This window comes from Xenopus laevis, chromosome 6L, assembly GCF_017654675.1.
Source record: "Xenopus laevis strain J_2021 chromosome 6L, Xenopus_laevis_v10.1, whole genome shotgun sequence".
NCBI lineage: Eukaryota > Metazoa > Chordata > Amphibia > Anura > Pipidae > Xenopus > Xenopus laevis.
The window spans coordinates 99,742,443-99,753,454 of NC_054381.1; the positions used below are offsets into that span (position 1 = coordinate 99,742,443).

Genomic DNA, 11,012 nt, shown 5'->3' on the forward strand with positions numbered 1-11,012 from the left:
TTCTACTCTCCACCTTGCGCCGCCCCTAACCCCACCCACAACCCCGCCCACCTCTATCCTCCCTCTCCAAATGCTTCATGCACCCGCCTCTGTCCCTCTTTCTAGATTACTTGTATGTCCTGGGGTCAGGTGTCTTTTATCCTACCTGAGGAATACACTATCCATGCTCCTCCGTGTCACGATAACGGTTCTCAATATTCTGTCTCACCAATCCTTGGTGACAGAAAGTTCCGCCCACCATGGCTGCAGCCAATCAGAGCCCGCAGAGGGTAGTCGTTTTTTATTGTCTCATCTGCATTTGCAACAAAAGACTACTGATTGCTGATTGGATTACATAAATGTGCCCACCCTCTGCTGGGAAGCCATTGGCTGAGACTCGCTAGGGCGTGACAAAGCGGGGAATCTGAGTTTTACAGTTTAGATAGTTATATTGCCAGCTGCTCAGCGCCTGCCCTATACCCCCATCCTTCTCCGCTTGCAAAGGTTTGTCCCTGCCTTACTTTTAGCTTTCAGTACTTTTGAGATGCCCGATAAAGTCCCCTCGCCTTTGTAAACTGATTGTGTGGAGCAGTGAAACAGATGTATTCGTAGCCGTGCTGTCTCCTGTGGCTAAACATGTACATACACCATACATTGCATCTTCTTAAATACCAACATGGAGTGAATTTCTGCCTGGCCACAGTTTAAGAAGTCAATGTGCTAATTGGTCACTGTGAGAAGTAACAACACAAAGCCACTGACGCCCCCAATTTCAGAAGCCTGTTTCGGCTACAAAACATCACGTGACAGGCGAATGGCTTATTGTTTTTGCTTTAGTCAACATTGCAGCCGAAGAAATACAATACACGCTTCGGGATTTGAGTCAGTATGTCCCTAGCGCGTCCCCGTACTTCGCGTCTTGAAGGGGCGTGGTCACGCGTGTAAACTCCAATGGTGGAACTCGTGGGAAAGTTTTAGGCTGTTGCAAGCAGTTCACGTTGGGGATAAGATTTACCATTAGGAAGCGCGAAAGGAAAAGGAGACCATTTTCAGGTAAGTGGGCGCAGACGTGCTGAATGCTCCAGTACAACCGTGTATATGTTGTTTGGAAGGGAATGTAGCCGAGAGCTCTGTTCTGCTGCTGCTGCTTCTTCTCATTCTTCTTCCTTTGCTGTTGCCCAACTATGACTCCTGTCCCACAGCTTCGCATGTGTTGGCTGTAAGTATGGGATTCTAGTCCGTCTTTCTTTGTATAATATCCCGTTACTTCCAGACCAGTAGAGCAAAGGAAGGGCTACGAATGCATTCTTTGTGCCTTATATATCACTGAACGTATTGTGGCCGAGCTCTTCTATGTGTGTCACCTTGTTATGGACTAAGAGGAACAAACCAATATTTTTTTCGAATGAAGTGTGTTTTGCTAGAACTGTAAGAGAGAGGAACAACAAGAGGTTCTTTTCTGCAAATTTGCATATTTTATAGTTTTCTAAGTTTAACTACATACTGACACATGTAACATTCTTGATGTGTATCCACATTAGAATAGCATAACAACGTGGCAATGGATTGTGCAGACTGCTTCTAAGTAAATACACCTTCAAGCTGCAGGAGTCTCCTTAAAGGAACAATTACATAACTAAATAAGTAATAAAAATATAATGCAGCGTTACCCTGCACCGGTAAAACAGTTGTTTGCTTCCGAAACACTACTATTGTTTATATAAATAAGCTGCTGTTTAGCAATGGGGGCAGCCATTCAAAGGAGAAAAGGCTCAGGTTACATAGGTTATCTGTTCTCCACTATTTAACCTGTGCCATATAGCCTTTTTTCAATTACCACCATTGCTACACAGCAGCTTGTTTATATGAACTATAGTAGTGTTTGTGAAGCAAACAGATCAGTTTTACCGGTGCAGGGCCATAGTACATTATATTTTATTTACTTTAAAACACTTTTAATTTTTTGGTGTTACTGTTCCTATATGCAAGAAAATACATATTAAAATCTGGCAGATTGTAACAAGGTCAGACCTTTGAACCATATGTAACGCTATTTTGGTTACTGTCCCTTTAAATAATAGCTTCCTTGGCAATTCAGGGGCCCTGAGTCCCTTTTGCAAGTCGAAAAGTACTGGGAACTAGGAATCACAGCGCAGTGCCTCCACCTAGGGAGCACTGAGGAACTTACCTCAGAGGAATCCCCTAGGAAATAATAAACACACACTTTGCGGATAACAATATTTAACTTTATATAAACTGTAAAGTAGTAACTAATACACAAGTCACGCCTGTATGGGAATATAAGGGACACCACCTAAATCCCTATTAGGTTTTAACTATCGGTTCAAACACAGTTCTTATAGTATCACAGTCCCACTTGTCTGGAAGGGTTAAAAGCACACAGTTCAAATTGCAATGTCCCTTTCCCCAGAGCTCTTATTCCCCTGGTAGCGCTACCTTTCCCCAGAGTACCTTTTCCCTTGGAAAATAGCAGCTTCCCACGTAGCAGGCAAAATCACACAAGGCCTGTCTTCCTGTTAGGCTCAGTACTGTGGCAAATCCTCTCTTCAAGGGATTTATTCAGCAATCTCTCTCAGAGGCAGATCACAGTGGAAACTCTTCTCAAATGGCACTTTCCTCCTCTGAAGCTTTAGCGGCCTACACACACAGATCCAGCAGGGCCTACACACACAGCTTCACAGTCTGGCACACCCTCTCCTCCCAGGATGCACTGCGGTGTCCAGCCAATCAGGTCGCTCTCCAGCCTGTTACTGGGCTGAATGATGTCACAGACAGAAAAGCAGGGGAAGGATTTCTCTTCTCCCCTACATTCTCCCCTTGGACAAATCGGCAACGTCCTCGCTTGCCGTATGCCCTGGCATGCCTGGACAGCAAAACAGTCAAAAATGTCTTTATCACTATTGTTACCTGGGACCCTAACATTGGCCTTACCTGGAGACCTGCGCTCACCCAGACCCAGTACTTTAGATCTATCGGGGGTATCAAAGGTTTCAGGGGCCACCTTCATGCCAATAGGGTTCTCCACAGTAGTCTTCTCTCGACTCAACACCCTATCCTCTTCAGGGGAGTCACTCTCACAGACAGAAGGCTCATAATAAGACTTCTGTATGGTGGAAATTTTGTAAGTCTTACAACTTCGGGCCTGATGACCCATCACTTGGCACTTGTAACATCTCCCATGGAATCTTCTACGCCTACGGCGTACTTTACACAGTGCAGATTGGGTTTCACCTTCATCAGGAACTGGGCAGTTTGACTGGATGTGGCCAAGCTTTCCACACCGGTAACACGTAGGAACTCTCTTAGTTTCAGCTGGGGGTTTGGCTCTCTCAGACAGTTGAGCTTTTAACTCCTCCAACTCTTTGCGAAGCTTCTTGTTTTCCTCCAACAGTTTAGCATCAGCAGTGGATTTCTCTGTATGCCCTGAAGTGGGACTTCGTCTGACCCTCACATAGGCATCCGCCTCTTCTCGCCGCACTCTCTCCATCAGAGCAATGTACCCAGGGGGGAGCTTATCCTGGTAGTGTGCTCTAATTGTCATGGCAACAGGGTCACTATTCAGGGTCCCTCTCTTCAATTGGCGAATTCTCAGAGGATCCATTTCACTGTCTGTAATTGCACCACGGCTCACTAGCAGTCTCAGGCCTTGTTCTAGCCGCACAAGATAAGCAGACAAATCTTCCTTCTCTTTCTGGACGGTAGAGTGGAAGCGATAGAGCATCTCTGTAGCACTCTCTACAGGGCCAAACGTCACCTCCAGGACTTCAATCAGATCACCCGAAGTAGCATCGGGGTGACCGACCATATAGGACTTAACAACATCCACGGCAGGGCTGCGAAGACTTTCAAGGATCTTCCTTCTCATAGTAGTCTCGGGCCCAGTCCAATCTCTCACGGACACAACAGTGGAGTCTCTCCAACACTCAAAGGACTCTTCACCTGAGGGTACAGGATTGGTACCTGAAAACACTTTAAGTCTCTTAAAATTACCATTCCAGGCTAGCTGTGTCAGTTGGTCAGTAAGTTGTCCCAGCGCGCTCACAATCTCTGGGGTATCCAGCCGGCCACCAGAACTATGGCGACTCCCCTTGGAGACCACGCTCTCACAGGATGGACATCTCTTTATGTGACTCTTTTCAGCTGGCGAATCAAACAACGTCTTGTTCAGTTGCACACTCTCCGGTGCCTTCACTGCATACTGGGTAGTAAGGGCATCACCCTGGGAAGTTAACTCATCTGCGTCATCAGACATATCAGGCAGAACAATCTTCCAGGGCCCTTCACTTTCAGCATCAATATCAGGGGGAACACGGTCACGATCTATCTCTCTGGGGCTGTCTATAAGAACATTCAACAGGACCCCGGCAGAATCCCGCCGTGACGCAGCCACCCTTGGGCGGTAAAAAATCTGTTCCCCATCCAGAACTTGATAAATAAATTCTTCCTTCACTCTGAGCACCATGGGCCCAACAGCGGCAACCTTTCGGGGTTAAGTCCCAATGCAGTACACCATTGGCGAACACTTTGTGGAGTTTCAAAGGCAGACATATTTTCATCAAACATCCCCAGCTTCCCAGTCGACATCTCAGCAGTGCCTCCAATGTAACGCTATTTTGGTTACTGTCCCTTTAAATAATAGCTTCCTTGGCAATTCAGGGGCCCTGAGTCCCTTTTGCAAGTCGAAAAGTACTGGGAACTAGGAATCACAGCGCAGTGCCTCCACCTAGGGAGCACTGAGGAACTTACCTCAGAGGAATCCCCTAGGAAATAATAAACACACACTTTGCGGATAACAATATTTAACTTTATATAAACTGTAAAGTAGTAACTAATACACAAGTCACGCCTGTATGGGAATATAAGGGACACCACCTAAATCCCTATTAGGTTTTAACTATCGGTTCAAACACAGTTCTTATAGTATCACAGTCCCACTTGTCTGGAAGGGTTAAAAGCACACAGTTCAAATTGCAATGTCCCTTTCCCCAGAGCTCTTATTCCCCTGGTAGCGCTACCTTTCCCCAGAGTACCTTTTCCCTTGGAAAATAGCAGCTTCCCACGTAGCAGGCAAAATCACACAAGGCCTGTCTTCCTGTTAGGCTCAGTACTGTGGCAAATCCTCTCTTCAAGGGATTTATTCAGCAATCTCTCTCAGAGGCAGATCACAGTGGAAACTCTTCTCAAATGGCACTTTCCTCCTCTGAAGCTTTAGCGGCCTACACACACAGATCCAGCAGGGCCTACACACACAGCTTCACAGTCTGGCACACCCTCTCCTCCCAGGATGCACTGCGGTGTCCAGCCAATCAGGTCGCTCTCCAGCCTGTTACTGGGCTGAATGATGTCACAGACAGAAAAGCAGGGGAAGGATTTCTCTTCTCCCCTACACATATTAACTACTTAATGTGTGTCTATTGACTCTGCCTCCCTTTTACCATTATTGTTATGTCTAAGTGACTTTTGGCTAGTGCCAGACGAGTCGGATCTTGGCATGTGGAGAAATGCAGACAGAGACTCGGCTACTCCTCTGATACCCTTTTGCCCACTGAGCCTGCACCCACAGAAATTACCTCTGCTCAGGTGCAGGCAGACATAGTGGTTTTCGGAGCCAAAAGGTGAGATTTTGCATTTCGAGATCCAACCTGTTGTGCCCTATCTTTAGAGTGCATAAATTCCTCTTTGATCAGGATGCATTTAATATGCATTCACATGGTGCTCCCCCTCCCTCCCTGACAAATCAATTGTCCATTTAGGATAACCTTCATAATACAGAGGCGGACAACAGAACAAACTGCAATAATCTAATGAGAAAAGGGACAATTGAATGTGTCTAAAAAAATAGGTGGGTTTATAAGCCATGATTGGAAACCCATAAGCTTGATGTATTCAGCTAAAACTAATATGGCCAATGTCATCACTGGCTTTATAACCAGATATGGCAAAAAAGTCATATTTTCACACATATCTTGCAACCCCCCCCAACTCAATAGCACCCAAAGACATACCTAAAATATGTCCGTTATTGATCACTGCCACCCTTTTTCACTTGAACTTTTCCATCACTCTAACCAAGCAGGCACTTCTATTTACACAGTTTTAATTTTTACACTGAACTGTTCCTTTAAAGGAGAAACAAACCCCTTATTAAAAAAAAATACCCCCTCCCTCCTCACCCCCAGCCTAGCTGCTACCCTGGGAAAATGCCCCTAACTTTTTACTTACCCCTCTGTGCAGATTCAGGGATCAGAGTTCAAAGCAACCATCTTCCGGGTCTTCATGTCTTTGGCAATGCCTTCCAACTGCGCATGCGCCACTCTGCCGGTCTCATTCTCAGATTACAGAAGATGGCTGCCATGAGCTCCGATCCCTGAATCTGCATTGAGGGGTAAGTGAAAAGTTAGGGCCGTTTACCTGGGGTAGCAGCTAGGCTCGGGGGGGGGGAGGGAGGAGGGTCTATGTGGGGTCAGGAATAGGGTTTTTTTTCATAAAAAAAACTTCGAAAATGACTAATGAGAACTGTTTTTATCGGAATCTGGCACATTATTATCTGGCATATTTTTAGGACCTATTGGTGACATAGTGATGGTTCTTTTGTACTAATGTTTTCATGCCACTACTTTTTCACTCCTGTAATAACTTCCTTATTAGAGAATGCATCCATGATTGTTTAAACTTGCATTTTCTTGCTCTTCAGGTTAATTTCATGTTTATTATTTTATGTCTGTCATGTTCATTGTTGATGTTCATGTGGGTACAGGATCTCCGAACAGATTGGGAACAGTAAGAACTTGTGTTGGTGTACAGTGGATCTTAAAAAAATCTGCTGATATTCAATCGCAAGTAAAAACTCCCATAGGTGCGAACCTTTAGATTGTACCAATGATACATTTTTCTCCTTTGCTTTTTGGTAGTGACTTGTTTGTAGCCTTAGTCTTCAATGAACCCTGTTATGTATACTAAATATCCTGCTGACTTTATGGAGGGAGGATATTTACCAGGTTTTAAGAATGTTACAGTATTTAATGTTTTTCCTTTTATTTCTGTTTTATACAGCCGTAGAACACATGAATGAAACTCATGCCTCTTGAGGTCAGTACTTTAAAGATAAAAGTATATCTGCAGTATTTGTAGTTTAGTGTCTGCTGGCTTATTCTGCCTGTTATTAACAGCGCTTGTTTTGAATTCTTGTATATGAAGTATGCTTAAAAGGATTTTTTTTTTAGTTGTAATATTGGTGTATAGGCAGCCATCTCAGGTTATTTTGTCTGGTCATGTGCTTTCAGAAAGAGCCAATGCTGCACTATGAAACTGCTTTCTGACAGGCTATTGTTTCTCTCTTCAATGTAAGTGAAGGAGTCGCAGTGGGACCTGGATTTTTACTATTAAATGCTGTTCTTATACCTACCAGGGAGTGGTTATCTGGTTACCTTCCTATTGTTCTGCTGATCGACTGCTGGGGGGGAAGGGGTCCAACTTGCAGTGCAGCAGTAAAGAATGACTGAAGTTTACCAGAGCATGACTGGGGGGCACCTGGGAAACTGACAATATGTCTAGCCCCATGTCAGATTTCAAAATTAAATATTTATAAATAATTTTGCTCTTTTTAAAAATGTATTTCATTGCATAAGTCTGCTGGAGCACCACTATTAACTGTTGCATTTTGAAAAATACATGTTTTCCCATGACCGTATCCCTTTAACATTCGAGCTGTTCCTTCTTTATTGTACGCAACCTATCAGTCCACAAACAGTGAGTCTAGAGGGGTGGGGGCGGGGTGCATGGTGCACATCCTTCGCCCGGGCCTGGACTAGTAACTAGTTATTGTAGGCTAGAAACTAACTAACTACGGGGGAGCAGGGGGTGCAATTGCACTAGGACCCGCTCCCCCCTGCATCACCCGCAGCCCATCGCTCTAAAGGGATGGGGGGGCGTGTGCTTGGTGCACATCCTGCGCATGGGCCTGGACTAGTAACTAGTTACGCCCCTGTAGTTAGTTTCTAGCCTAGCATAATAGTCCAGGCCCGGGTGCAGAATGTACACCGTGCAATCCCACCCCCCCTCCCTCTAGACGTGCTGTTTGTCGAGTGAGCTGCGGGCCCTGGTGCAATTCCCCCTTCTGCTTCCCCGTAGTTACGCTGCCACTATTGGAAGCTCCACTCCTCTTCCGGGAACTCTCTGCGGCAGGCAGGCAACCGGATGTGCTATGTGTGTGTTTGTGGAGTGCCTGCTGCATTTGAGATTCCTGAGAATCCTCCTGATCTGTGGCTGACTGGGATTCCACCTCTCAACCAGGCACCTCTGCTGAATCCTCCTAGGTGAGGGTGAGTGGCTAATCATTGGCAATTTGTAAATGTGCTCATCTACTCCTGTGCTTCTGGGTTTTGTGGGATATGAAATTGCCCCTTTGCCATTCTGCTATAAATTCTGGGGGTACTTGTACATAGAATTGCCATATTGCTATGAGTTCTGTGGGTTTTATACATGGAATTGCCATGATGCCATCCTGCCATGAATTCTGGAGGTATTTATACTTGTAATTGCCACTGTGCCAACTTGATATAAGTTATGGGGGTATTTATACATGGAATTGGCATTCTGCTATGAATTTTGGGGCTATTTATAAATTAAGTTGCCATTCTGCTGTGAGTTCTAGGGGTATTTATACATGGAATTTTTACTGTGCTATCCTGATTTCTAAGCGGGGGTATACAGAAATACAGGGTTAAAGATCTTAGTACAAAGTTAATCCAGAAAATGGTCCAATTGCATCTTGGTGTCAGGAAGAAAGTCTTTGAAGCAAATTGGAGATTTAGAAGGGGCTGTTCTCCTTCCTTTGTATAAGCTAGAAGTTATACTTAGGCCAAAAGGCTAGATTTGTTTTTTTTACCTAAATTACAATGTTTATATATAATTATTATGCAGTGGTATTGAAGAATGTTTACAACTGCCCATTATAATATACCATTGCTGTCTAACTAGCAGAAAAGATATCCATGTCGTGAAGGATATTTGAATTTTTCACATTACTTATGCAATCACTGCATGGTTTTCCCTGCTACAGGTTACACAATTCTCCAGGCCTACAGCTCCTCATACCTTGCTTTTTGGCAGACCAAATGAGTGAGGCAGTTCATGGGGAGATGCTAGAACTTATAATAGGTTCGGAGTGCCTGTGCTCACTGATTCTTACTAAATAATGCATTCTTGTACTTATACCCACTTTGTTATATTGTGCTTGGCCTGTCAGTATTCTCTATTTCGTACTGCTCGGAGTGCCATTGTCCATTGCTCTCTATGTATGTATTTGGTGTGCCAGTGCCCTCTTCTTCTTACTATATAATGTTCTTTATAATGCTTATGGTGCCTTCTCTTTATTACGTTATGCCAGAATCTTTTTCCCCATAATGTGCTTATAGTGCAGCATTCACAGCTCTCGGTTAAAATTGTACATGTGATGTTAATACCCTCTTCCTGCAGTTCCAGACTTTAAGCAAACTTTGCCTCAACTACTATGGTTTGATTTTCCTGAAAATTCAGAGAAAGCACACCAGAAAGTGGGTGGAGTCCAAAGGGAGTTGCTAAAAGGGGGCATGGTCAATACTTTTCACCCTGCCCCCCCCCCCCCCCCCCCCCCGCCAAAAGCATCTTCTGCTGCCTATGGCTGAGCAGCAGTGATCCAGCAAAATGCTGAGATGACCATTAGACTTTAAAGCTATGGCATTTTCCTTAAATGTTATGAGTTTTCTTTGCTGAGTTGCATGCTCCACCTAGTGGTACAATATAGAATCTTAAGATATTTGAACACGTTATGCTTTTGTAAGTAAAAGTAATTGTTTAAAAGATTGGCAAAGTAACTTGTGAAGATATTGCTGCTTCCGTTTGTAGAGCCTATTTTCTTTGCATATGTATATCATTATATGCAATTTTACAGTATACATTAATTTAAAAAAAAAACAGATTGTTCTAAATGTAATTGCAATTGAAATCATTATTTGTAAAAAACAATTGAGTTGTATTTTAATGACATACATTTTTTCATGTTCAAATTCTCTAATTTAATCTCAACAGTTTTCAGGGTTTGCCAATTAGAAATATTACAGAAGAACAACCTCCCAAAGTGTGCCACCCTCCTCATGAACCACATCCAATGCTCTCCCTTCAGTTGCCCTCCTATCAAATACCTGGGCTAAGAGAAATATCGCAAAGGAGTTAGTGGCTGCCATGTTACATCTGATGTGCTGGCTCTCCGGGATTCATCACTGTCAGTTGCTCACTTTCCTTCTAGGTTGTTATGGGGGAGCATATGATTGTAGATTGGGCCCTTTGCAGAGGAGGGACACTTTTAAAAATCACCAAGCATGGGTGGTGGTGACTTCCTACCCACGTCTTTGAAGGCCTGGATCACAACTTTTATAGAGATGCTACACGTTACAATCTGAAAGGATCTTAAGCTTATTTATATTTTACAGGAAATGCTTGCTATATGTGAGTCTTTGCTGGGCGACATTGAAGACATGGTATTAGATACAGTCCCAAAGCCTCATGATCGCCAGTCTGCAAGACAAAATGTAGTACCCAGAGCACGGAAAAGAAATAAAAACATCATCCAAGAGGAATAACCCCCTGCTGATAGGTTTGCTCATATTTTAACTTCTTTGGTTCCAGTTTTGCTGTTAACCCTTTGCCTGCCAGTTGTTTTTGCTATGTTAAGGCATGGGCATGGTAACCAAACATAAGAGAGTAGTTGGCGTTCTAATAATAAACTTGGGTGTTTTCGGTGTCCTAACTGCACATCGTGTAGGTGAAAGGTTTTCCATAAGACATCATATCACGAGCTCTACAACATATGTGATCTACTAAGTTACCTGCCCCTGTGGCCTCTCTTATGTAAGTAAAACAGATTTAACACTGAGGTTGAGAATGGATGGACTTAGATCCGCAATAAGTGTAGCATTCAGAGATGGGTAAGACCCAAAAACCTGTGGCTAAACATTTCCTTGAAATGGGCCACA

General features: G+C 43.9%; 1 long non-coding RNA gene across 4 annotated transcripts in view; it reads left to right on the forward strand.

Moving 5' to 3' along the window:
* The first annotated feature begins 413 nt into the window (after positions 1-413).
* LOC121393095 overlaps positions 414-11,012 on the forward strand; it is a 16,938-nt gene continuing 6,339 nt past the window's right edge. The window contains exons 1-3 of one of the 4 annotated variants that reach the window (XR_005961934.1): positions 414-1,032; positions 7,054-7,089; positions 10,069-11,012. The exon at positions 10,069-11,012 is cut by the window's right edge and continues 475 nt beyond it. This is a non-coding gene — a long non-coding RNA (uncharacterized LOC121393095). The remainder of the gene's footprint in view (positions 1,033-7,053; positions 7,090-10,068) is intronic. The other 3 variants (XR_005961937.1, XR_005961936.1, XR_005961935.1) reach the window with 3 other exon arrangements.